Source organism: Oncorhynchus mykiss, chromosome 5 (genome assembly GCF_057628025.1).
Source record: "Oncorhynchus mykiss isolate SJ-2025 chromosome 5, ASM5762802v1, whole genome shotgun sequence".
NCBI classification, from domain to species: domain Eukaryota; kingdom Metazoa; phylum Chordata; class Actinopteri; order Salmoniformes; family Salmonidae; genus Oncorhynchus; species Oncorhynchus mykiss.
Genome location: NC_143026.1, coordinates 90551106 through 90561950, shown reverse-complemented (window position 1 = coordinate 90561950; position 10845 = coordinate 90551106). Strand labels below are relative to the sequence as shown.

Sequence of the window (10845 nt, the reverse complement as noted above, 5' to 3'; positions counted from 1 at the left end):
CTGCCTGTCTACCTGACTGACTGCCTGCCTGTCTACATGTCTGCCTGTCTACCTGCCTGCCTCCCTGTCTACATGTCTGCCTGTCTACCTGACTGACTGCCTGCCTGCCTCCCTGTCTACATGTCTGCCTGTCTACCTGCCTGCCTCCCTGTCTACATGTCTGCCTGTCTACCTGTCTACCTGCCTCCCTGTCTACATGTCTGCCTGTCTACCTGCCTGCCTCCCTGTCTACATGTCTGCCTGTCTACCTGCCTGCCTCCCTGTCTACATGTCTGCCTGTCTACCTACCTGCCTCCCTGTCTACATGTCTGCCTGTCTACCTGCCTGCCTCCCTGTCTACATGTTTGCCTGTCTACCTGTCTACCTGACTTTCCTAGTTAAATAAAGGTTAAATAATAACAATTACAAATAAGAAAATACCTGCCTGCCTCCCTGTCTACATGTCTGCCCGTCTACCTGCCTGCCTCCCTGTCTACATGTCTGCCTGTCTACATGTCTGCCTGTCTACCTGCCTGCCTCCCTGTCTACATGTCTGCCTGTCTACCTGTCTACCTGCCTCCCTGTCTACATGTCTGCCTGTCTACATGTCTGCCTGTCTACCTGCCTGCCTCCCTGTCTACATGTCTGCCTGTCTACCTGTCTACCTGCCTCCCTGTCTACATGTCTGCCTGTCTACCTGTCTACCTGCCTCCCTGTCTACCTGCCTCCCTGTCTACATGTCTGCCTGTCTACCTGCCTGCCTCCCTGTCTACATGTCTGCCTGTCTACCTGTCTACCTGCCTCCCTGTCTACATGTCTGCCTGTCTACCTGACTGACTGCCTGCCTGCCTCCCTGTCTACATGTCTGCCTGTCTACCTGCCTGCCTCCCTGTCTACATGTCTGCCTGTCTACCTGTCTACCTGCCTCCCTGTCTGCCTGTCTACCTGACTGACTGCCTGCCTGCCTCCCTGTCTACATGTCTGCCTGTCTACCTGCCTGCCTCCCTGTCTACATGTCTGCCTGTCTACCTGTCTACCTGCCTCCCTGTCTACATGTCTGCCTGTCTACCTGACTGACTGCCTGCCTGCCTCCCTGTCTACATGTCTGCCTGTCTACCTGCCTGCCTCCCTGTCTACATGTCTGCCTGTCTACCTGTCTACCTGCCTCCCTGTCTACATGTCTGCCTGTCTACCTGACTGACTGCCTGCCTGCCTCCCTGTCTACATGTCTGCCTGTCTACCTGCCTGCCTCCCTGTCTACATGTCTGCCTGTCTCCCTGTCTACCTGCCTGCCTCCCTGTCTACATGTCTGCCTGTCTACCTGACTGCCTGCCTGCCTCCCTGTCTACATGTCTGCCTGTCTACCTGCCTGCCTCCCTGTCTACATGTCTGCCTGTCTACCTGCCTCCCTGTCTACATGTCTGCCTGTCTACCTGCCTGCCTCCCTGTCTACATGTCTGCCTGTCTCCCTGTCTACCTGCCTGCCTCCCTGTCTACATGTCTGCCTGTCTACCTGCCTGCCTGACTACATGTCTGCCTGTCTACCTGTCTACCTGACTTTCCTAGTTAAATAAAGGTTAAATAATAACAATTACAAATTAGAAAATACCTGCCTGCCTCCCTGTCTACATGTCTGCCTGCCTGCCTGCCTGCCTCCCTGTCTACATGTCTGCCTGCCTGCCTCCCTGTCTACATGTCTGCCTGTCTACCTGACTGCCTGCCTGCCTCCCTGTCTACATGTCTGCCTCCCTGTCTACATGTCTGCCTGTCTACCTGACTGCCTGCCTGCCTCCCTGTCTACATGTCTGCTTGCCTGCCAGCCTCCCTGTCTACATGTCTGCCTGTCCACCTGACTGCCTGCCTGCCTCCCTGTCTACATGTTTGCCTGCCTGCCTCCCTGTCTACATGTCTGCCTGTCTACCTGCCTGCCTCCCTGTTTTACCTGCTTCTCTGTCCGTCCGCCCGCCCACCCGTCCGTCCGTCCGTCCGCCCGCCTGCCTGTATTCTCACCTCACTGATCTTTCGTAATAAGAAAATACCTGCCTGTCTACCTGCTTCCCTGTCTTCCTGCCTGTCTTCCTGTCTGTCCGTCCGTCCGTTCGTCCTGCCTGCCTGCCTGTATTCTCACCTCACTGATCTTCAAAGAGACCTGGGAACTGTGTTATGTTCCCCACCAAAGAGACCTGGGACCTGTGTTATGTTCCCCACCAAAGAGACCTGGGACCTGTGTTATGTTCCCCACCAAAGAGACCTGGGACCTGTGTTATGTTCTCCACCAAAGAGACCTGTGTTCCCCTCCACCAGCTGCCTGGGGTCTGATACTCTGATATGACACCGGGCTCACACATTTCCATCTGTGTCCCTCTTACTGTCAGTCAACAGCTGCATTTGAAGATTGCCAACTGTTCCGGCTGTAATTCAGATCCCATCACTTCCTTTGTTGATGGGAGTTTCAACAATCTTGGAATCGCTCTTTGATTCCCTCAAAGGATTCTCTAAGAGAACTCTAAAGGTTGTTTATGTTAGATGCACTCATAAACATACCTCTTGGGTAGGGGGGGGGGGGTTACATTTTCAAACCCTTGTTTTCAGTTATTCTTAAAAATATATATTTTTACAAATTTAACTAGGCAAGTCAGTTATTATTTACAATGACCGCCCACTGGGGAACAGTGGGTTACCTGCCTTGTTCAGGGGTAGAACAACAGATTTTTACCTTGTAAGCTCAGGGATTCGATCTAGCAAATGTTCGGTTACCATCCCAACGCTCTAACCACTAGGCTACCTGCCTCCCCCCCCCTAACCACTAGGCTACCTGCCCCCCCCCCCCCCTAACCACTAGGCTACCTGCCACGCCTTAAAGCTTTATAGATATACCACTCTATTGAAGTGCTTTCATACACAAGCATGCCAGTAAGAGATTAGCCAATAAGCAGACTACTTTAATGAACTCATCTAGGGTAAATTTATGTTCTTCACTTAAGACCGACCCCCCCCCCCCCCCCTACTGTACTACATACCCATTCACTTCTAGCAGGTGCTGTCTCCAGTGAGGTCATCCTGTCAGAAACAGAGGAGGTGTTCTATAAGGTCGTATGGACACACCAAAACAATGCAGACTTTAATGAGTGGGTATTTACATATGCAGCTGCAGTCCTCTGTCAGTCTGTCTGGTATGGTTGACTGGACTGGGCTGATTCACTTATTTTTTTAGACTGTAATTGTTGGACCACTGTTACTTGTTGGTATAGAGCAGACCATGCACTATAATCATACTATCTAGATAGGATATTGTTTATTAAGCTGTTTCACAAAGTCTTGTTGTTGTTAATCACCTGACACACCTCAAACAAGATGATATTTGTGAAAAAGGAGAACAGTAACCCTATTGTAAGGTGTGTTGTATGTCGTTGTAAGGTGTGTTGTATGTCATTGTAAGGTGTGTTGTATGTCATTGTAAGGTGTGTTGTATGTCATTGTAAGGTGTGTTGTATGTCATTGTAAGGTGTGTTGTATGTCATTGTAAGGTGTGTTGTATGTCGTTGTAAGGTGTGTTGTATGTCGTTGTAAGGTGTGTTGTATGTCGTTGTAAGGTGTGTTGTATGTCATTGTAAGGTGTGTTGTAAGGTGTGTTGTATGTCATTGTAAGGTGTGTTGTATGTCATTGTAAGGTGTGTTGTATGTCGTTGTAAGGTGTGTTGTATGTCGTAAGGTGTGTTGTATGTCGTTGTAAGGTGTGTTGTATGTCATTGTAAGGTGTGTTGTAAGGTGTGTTGTATGTCATTGTAAGGTGTGTTGTATGTCATTGTAAGGTGTGTTGTATGTCGTTGTAAGGTGTGTTGTATGTCATTGTAAGGTGTGTTGTATGTCATTGTAAGGTGTGTTGTATGTCATTGTAAGGTGTGTTGTATGTCATTGTAAGGTGTGTTGTATGTCGTTGTAAGGTGTGTTGTATGTCGTTGTAAGGTGTGTTGTATGTCGTTGTAAGGTGTGTTGTATGTCATTGTAAGGTGTGTTGTAAGGTGTGTTGTATGTCATTGTAAGGTGTGTTGTATGTCATTGTAAGGTGTGTTGTATGTCGTTGTAAGGTGTGTTGTATGTCGTAAGGTGTGTTGTATGTCGTTGTAAGGTGTGTTGTATGTCATTGTAAGGTGTGTTGTATGTCATTGTAAGGTGTGTTGTAAGGTGTGTTGTATGTCATTGTAAGGTGTGTTGTATGTCATTGTAAGGTGTGTTGTATGTCGTTGTAAGGTGTGTTGTATGTCATTGTAAGGTGTGTTGTATGTCATTGTAAGGTGTGTTGTATGTCATTGTAAGGTGTGTTGTATGTCATTGTAAGGTGTGTTGTAAGGTGTGTTGTATGTCATTGTAAGGTGTGTTGTATGTCGTTGTAAGGTGTGTTGTATGTCGTTGTAAGGTGTGTTGTATGTCGTTGTAAGGTGTGTTGTATGTCGTTGTAAGGTGTGTTGTATGTCATTGTAAGGTGTGTTGTAAGGTGTGTTGTATGTCATTGTAAGGTGTGTTGTATGTCATTGTAAGGTGTGTTGTATGTCGTTGTAAGGTGTGTTGTATGTTGTTGTAAGGTGTGTTGTATGTCGTTGTAAGGTGTGTTGTATGTCATTGTAAGGTGTGTTGTATGTCGTTGTAAGGTGTGTTGTATGTCGTTGTAAGGTGTGTTGTATGTCGTTGTAAGGTGTGTTGTATGTCGTTGTAAGGTGTGTTGTATGTCGTTGTAAGGTGTGTTGTATGTCATTGTAAGATGTGTTGTATGTCGTTGTAAGGTGTGTTGTATGTCGTTGTAAGGTGTGTTGTAAGGTGTGTTGTATGTCATTGTAAGGTGTGTTGTATGTCGTTGTAAGGTGTGTTGTATGTCATTGTAAGGTGTGTTGTAAGGTGTGTTGTATGTCATTGTAAGGTGTGTTGTATGTCATTGTAAGGTGTGTTGTATGTCGTTGTAAGGTGTGTTGTATGTCGTAAGGTGTGTTGTATGTCGTTGTAAGGTGTGTTGTATGTCGTTGTAAGGTGTGTTGTATGTCGTTGTAAGGTGTGTTGTATGTCATTGTAAGGTGTGTTGTAAGGTGTGTTGTATGTCATTGTAAGGTGTGTTGTATGTCGTTGTAAGGTGTGTTGTATGTCGTTGTAAGGTGTGTTGTATGTCGTTGTAAGGTGTGTTGTATGTCGTTGTAAGGTGTGTTGTATGTCATTGTAAGGTGTGTTGTAAGGTGTGTTGTATGTCATTGTAAGGTGTGTTGTATGTCATTGTAAGGTGTGTTGTATGTCGTTGTAAGGTGTGTTGTATGTTGTTGTAAGGTGTGTTGTATGTCGTTGTAAGGTGTGTTGTATGTCATTGTAAGGTGTGTTGTATGTCGTTGTAAGGTGTGTTGTATGTCGTTGTAAGGTGTGTTGTATGTCGTTGTAAGGTGTGTTGTATGTCGTTGTAAGGTGTGTTGTATGTCGTTGTAAGGTGTGTTGTATGTCATTGTAAGATGTGTTGTATGTCGTTGTAAGGTGTGTTGTATGTCGTTGTAAGGTGTGTTGTAAGGTGTGTTGTATGTCATTGTAAGGTGTGTTGTATGTCGTTGTAAGGTGTGTTGTATGTCATTGTAAGGTGTGTTGTAAGGTGTGTTGTATGTCATTGTAAGGTGTGTTGTATGTCATTGTAAGGTGTGTTGTATGTCGTTGTAAGGTGTGTTGTATGTCGTAAGGTGTGTTGTATGTCGTTGTAAGGTGTGTTGTATGTCGTTGTAAGGTGTGTTGTATGTCGTTGTAAGGTGTGTTGTATGTCATTGTAAGGTGTGTTGTAAGGTGTGTTGTATGTCATTGTAAGGTGTGTTGTATGTCATTGTAAGGTGTGTTGTATATCGTTGTAAGGTGTGTTGTATATCGTTGTAAGGTGTGTTGTATGTCATTGTAAGATGTGTTGTATGTCGTTGTAAGGTGTGTTGTATGTCGTTGTAAGGTGTGTTGTAAGGTGTGTTGTATGTCGTTGTAAGGTGTGTTGTATGTCGTTGTAAGGTGTGTTGTATGTCGTTGTAAGGTGTGTTGTATGTCGTTGTAAGGTGTGTTGTATGTCGTTGTAAGGTGTGTTGTATGTCATTGTAAGGTGTGTTGTATGTCATTGTAAGGTGTGTTGTAAGGTGTGTTGTATGTCATTGTAAGGTGTGTTGTATGTCATTGTAAGGTGTGTTGTATATCGTTGTAAGGTGTGTTGTATATCGTTGTAAGGTGTGTTGTATGTCATTGTAAGGTGTGTTGTATGTCATTGTAAGGTGTGTTGTATGTCATTGTAAGGTGTGTTGTATGTCATTGTAAGGTGTGTTGTAAGGTGTGTTGTATGTCATTGTAAGGTGTGTTGTATGTCGTTGTAAGGTGTGTTGTATGTTGTTGTAAGGTGTGTTGTATGTCGTTGTAAGGTGTGTTGTATGTCGTTGTAAGGTGTGTTGTATGTCATTGTAAGGTGTGTTGTAAGGTGTGTTGTATGTCATTGTAAGGTGTGTTGTATGTCATTGTAAGGTGTGTTGTATGTCGTTGTAAGGTGTGTTGTATGTCGTTGTAAGGTGTGTTGTATGTCGTTGTAAGGTGTGTTGTATGTCATTGTAAGGTGTGTTGTATGTCGTTGTAAGGTGTGTTGTAAGGTGTGTTGTATGTCATTGTAAGGTGTGTTGTATGTCATTGTAAGGTGTGTTGTATGTCGTTGTAAGGTGTGTTGTATGTCGTTGTAAGGTGTGTTGTATGTCGTTGTAAGGTGTGTTGTATGTCGTTGTAAGGTGTGTTGTATGTCATTGTAAGGTGTGTTGTATGTCGTTGTAAGGTGTGTTGTATGTCGTTGTAAGGTGTGTTGTATGTCGTTGTAAGGTGTGTTGTATGTCATTGTAAGGTGTGTTGTATGTCATTGTAAGGTGTGTTGTAAGGTGTGTTGTATGTCATTGTAAGGTGTGTTGTATGTCATTGTAAGGTGTGTTGTATATCGTTGTAAGGTGTGTTGTATATCGTTGTAAGGTGTGTTGTATGTCATTGTAAGGTGTGTTGTATGTCATTGTAAGGTGTGTTGTATGTCATTGTAAGGTGTGTTGTATGTCATTGTAAGGTGTGTTGTAAGGTGTGTTGTATGTCATTGTAAGGTGTGTTGTATGTCGTTGTAAGGTGTGTTGTATGTTGTTGTAAGGTGTGTTGTATGTCGTTGTAAGGTGTGTTGTATGTCGTTGTAAGGTGTGTTGTATGTCATTGTAAGGTGTGTTGTAAGGTGTGTTGTATGTCATTGTAAGGTGTGTTGTATGTCATTGTAAGGTGTGTTGTATGTCGTTGTAAGGTGTGTTGTATGTCGTTGTAAGGTGTGTTGTATGTCGTTGTAAGGTGTGTTGTATGTCATTGTAAGGTGTGTTGTATGTCGTTGTAAGGTGTGTTGTAAGGTGTGTTGTATGTCATTGTAAGGTGTGTTGTATGTCATTGTAAGGTGTGTTGTATGTCGTTGTAAGGTGTGTTGTATGTCGTTGTAAGGTGTGTTGTATGTCGTTGTAAGGTGTGTTGTATGTCGTTGTAAGGTGTGTTGTATGTCTTTGTAAGGTGTGTTGTATGTCGTTGTAAGGTGTGTTGTATGTCGTAAGGTGTGTTGTATGTCGTTGTAAGGTGTGTTGTATGTCGTTGTAAGGTGTGTTGTATGTCATTGTAAGGTGTGTTGTATGTCATTGTAAGGTGTGTTGTAAGGTGTGTTGTATGTCGTTGTAAGGTGTGTTGTATGTCGTTGTAAGGTGTGTTGTATGTCATTGTAAGGTGTGTTGTATGTCATTGTAAGATGTGTTGTATGTCATTGTAAGGTGTGTTGTATATCATTGTAAGGTGTGTTGTATGTACCAAGACAATATCAAATTGTACCACCCTAAACCACGTGTTGCTCTGACTGACATGATGTGAGTTGTGATTTCCCTGCTGGATTTCAGGGCAGAAAATAATTTCATCAGCAAGGATAATCATAACATTTCGATGCCCTGCATTGAACTGGATTATAGCACTCCCTTGTGGTAAAGAAAGGTAGTGATTCATGAAGAAAAATGGACTTGTCTTTATTTGAGTAAATGACTGAGGGATCTTTGTTTCAATCAATGAATACATCAAGACAATAAAGACAATGATATTTGATGGAGGAACAAAATTATTGTAAAAAGTCACTTGAAAGGGTATTGGGCCAACCTATGCATGTTTGTACTTCAATGACAAAGTCTCTCAGACCATGAGAAACAAGATTCTCTGGTCTGATGAAACCAATATTGAATTTTTTGTAATTTTTTTTTTAACTCTGTTTATTCAGTTTTACACACACACACACACACACACACACACAGAGAGAGACAAGACAAAGCAATATAAATAATAATAATAACTAGAAAAAAAAAACAAATAAAAAAATAGCTTTAAAGATACCATACTTTAGACAAGTTAAACACACCAGGCAGAAGGCTACAGAGGTTAAAGGGCAATCTATAGTACAGGGACAGAGCAAACACCTCACCATTGTTCCTGTAAACAGTCAAGGGATAAGGGTGGAGAAATGCAACCACTCACAGAGAGTCATGGCCACAGACCGACCATCCACTGGACCAAAAATAAAGTTTACAATGCTTTAAAATAAATAAAAAAATAAAATGATTATTCATGTAGGCGTGAACAAAATGTAAAAATAAATGGGAAAAACAAGCTCACACTTCAGTCTCTGCCCGGGCAAGATGAACAAGGCATCCGCGGATCACAATCAATAAGCACATGGACCTTAATGCCCCCCCCCCCCCCCCCCCCCCCAGCAAAAACACAGAGAGAAGCTCCTCCAACCCTTAAGTCACAGGGGGGTCAAATACAGACTTATTTTAGTTTTAATTGGAATGCCATCAGAGGATGGACTGTTTAAAGTAAGACCGGAATGGAGCCCAAGCCTCATCAAACAGTTTGGGGTTCCCACGTGAATTGAATTGAATTTTTTCTAGTTTCAGAGAGCACAACACATCCCTCACCCAATATTTATAAGATGGGGGAGCTGCCATCTTCCAGTTCTGTAGTATTAGCCGTCTAGCTAAAAGAGTTGTATAAGCAACAGTGTCCGACTGGATTCTTGACAGGGGGGTACCCATGGGCAGTACTCCAAAAAGGGCTGTGAGGGGAGACGGATCTATAGCAGTGTCGTATATATCAGAGAAACATTTAAATATTAATTCCCAGAAACCTGACAGTTTATGACAGCCACAAAACATATGCAACAGTGTGGCTGGTTCCACTTTACATCTGACACAGGTAGGATCAAAATCAGAGAATATTCTTCCAAGTTTGGCCCCCGACCAGTGGATACGGTGAACCACCTTGAATTGAATGAGGCTGTGTCTAGTGCTAAAAGAGGACGAGTGCACCCTGTGCAGCACAGATTCCCAGGCGTCTTCCCCAAGTTCCTCCCCCAAATCCTTTTCCCATCGAGTCTTTAAAGGCACCAAAGAAGGGTTCTGTAAGTCATCAATGATTGCATATACATCTGAAATTGCGCCCCTAGGAAGCTTGTTCAGCTCCAAGATGCTCTCTATAGCTGTATTCGCAGGCCTATTGGGAAATCCAGGTGTGTTAGCTCTGACAAAGTTTCTAGTCTGGAGATAGCGGAAAAAGTGGGATTGGGGGAGGTTGAACTTTTCCTGCAGCTGAGAAAAAGAGGCAAATGTATCATCAAAGAATAATTGGACTAGCGAGGAGAGGCCTAGTGAGTGCCAAATGCCAAAAGCCCCATCATTCAAAGATGGAGGAAATCAAATGTTCTGATTGATTGGGCCTGATAGAGAAAAGCCTCGGAGGCTAAAGGCTAAACGGAACTGATTCCAAATTTTAAGAGACTGCTTTACAATTGGGTTGACACACCTTTTGCCTAGGGACACTGGGAGAGACGAGCACAGCACAGAGGAAAGTGCTGCAGGTTTACACGATTCAGACTCCATCTGGACCCAGAGTGGTCTAGGGCCAGTAGGATCACAATATTGAAATCTTTGGCCTGAATGCCAAGCGTCACGTCTGGAGGAAACCTGTCACCACCCCTACAGTGAAGCCTGGCGGTGGTGGCTGCGTCATGCTGTATATGGCAGCATCATGCTGTCTCTACCTTCTTGCCCTTTGTCTGTGCCCAATAATGCTTGTACCATGTTTTGTGCTCCTACCATGTTGTGCTGCTGCCATATTGTGTTGCTACCATGTTGCTGTCATGTTGTGTTGCTTCCGTGCAGTATTGTCATGTGTTGCTGCCATGCTACGTTGTTGTCTTAGGTCTCTCTTTATGTTGTGTTGTGTAGTCTCTCTTATCGTGATGTGTGTATTGTCCTATATTTTTATTTAATTTATTTACATTTTTAATCCCAGGCCCCGGCCCCACAGGAGGCCTTTTGGTAGGACGTCAATGTAAATAAGAATTTGTTCTGAGCTGACTTGCCTAGTTAAATAAAGGTTAAATAAATATGATAAAATGCAGGAGTGTCTTCAGGACAAGTCTCCCATTGTCCTTGAGTGGCCCAGCCAGAGCCCGGACTTGAACCTGATCAAACATCTCTGGAGAGACCTGGAAATAGCTGTGAAGCGACGCTCCCCATCCAACCTGACAGAGCTTAAGAGGATCAGCAGAGAAGAATGGGAGAAACTCCCCAAATACAGGTGTGCCAAGCTTGTAGCGTCATACCCAAGAAGACTTAAGGCTGTAATCGTTGCCAAAGGATCTTCAACAAAGTACTGAGGAAAGGTTCTGAATACTTACTGTATGTACAGTTGAAGTTGGAAGTTTACATTCACCTTATCCAAATACATTTAAAATCAGTTTTTCACAATTCCTGACATTTAATCCTAGTTAAAAGTTCC

General features: G+C 43.7%; 1 pseudogene; it reads left to right on the top strand.

Moving 5' to 3' along the window:
- The first annotated feature begins 440 nt into the window (after positions 1–440).
- Positions 441–2311, top strand: LOC149983622 (uncharacterized; annotated as a pseudogene).
- Positions 2312–10845: the final 8534 nt, after the last annotated feature.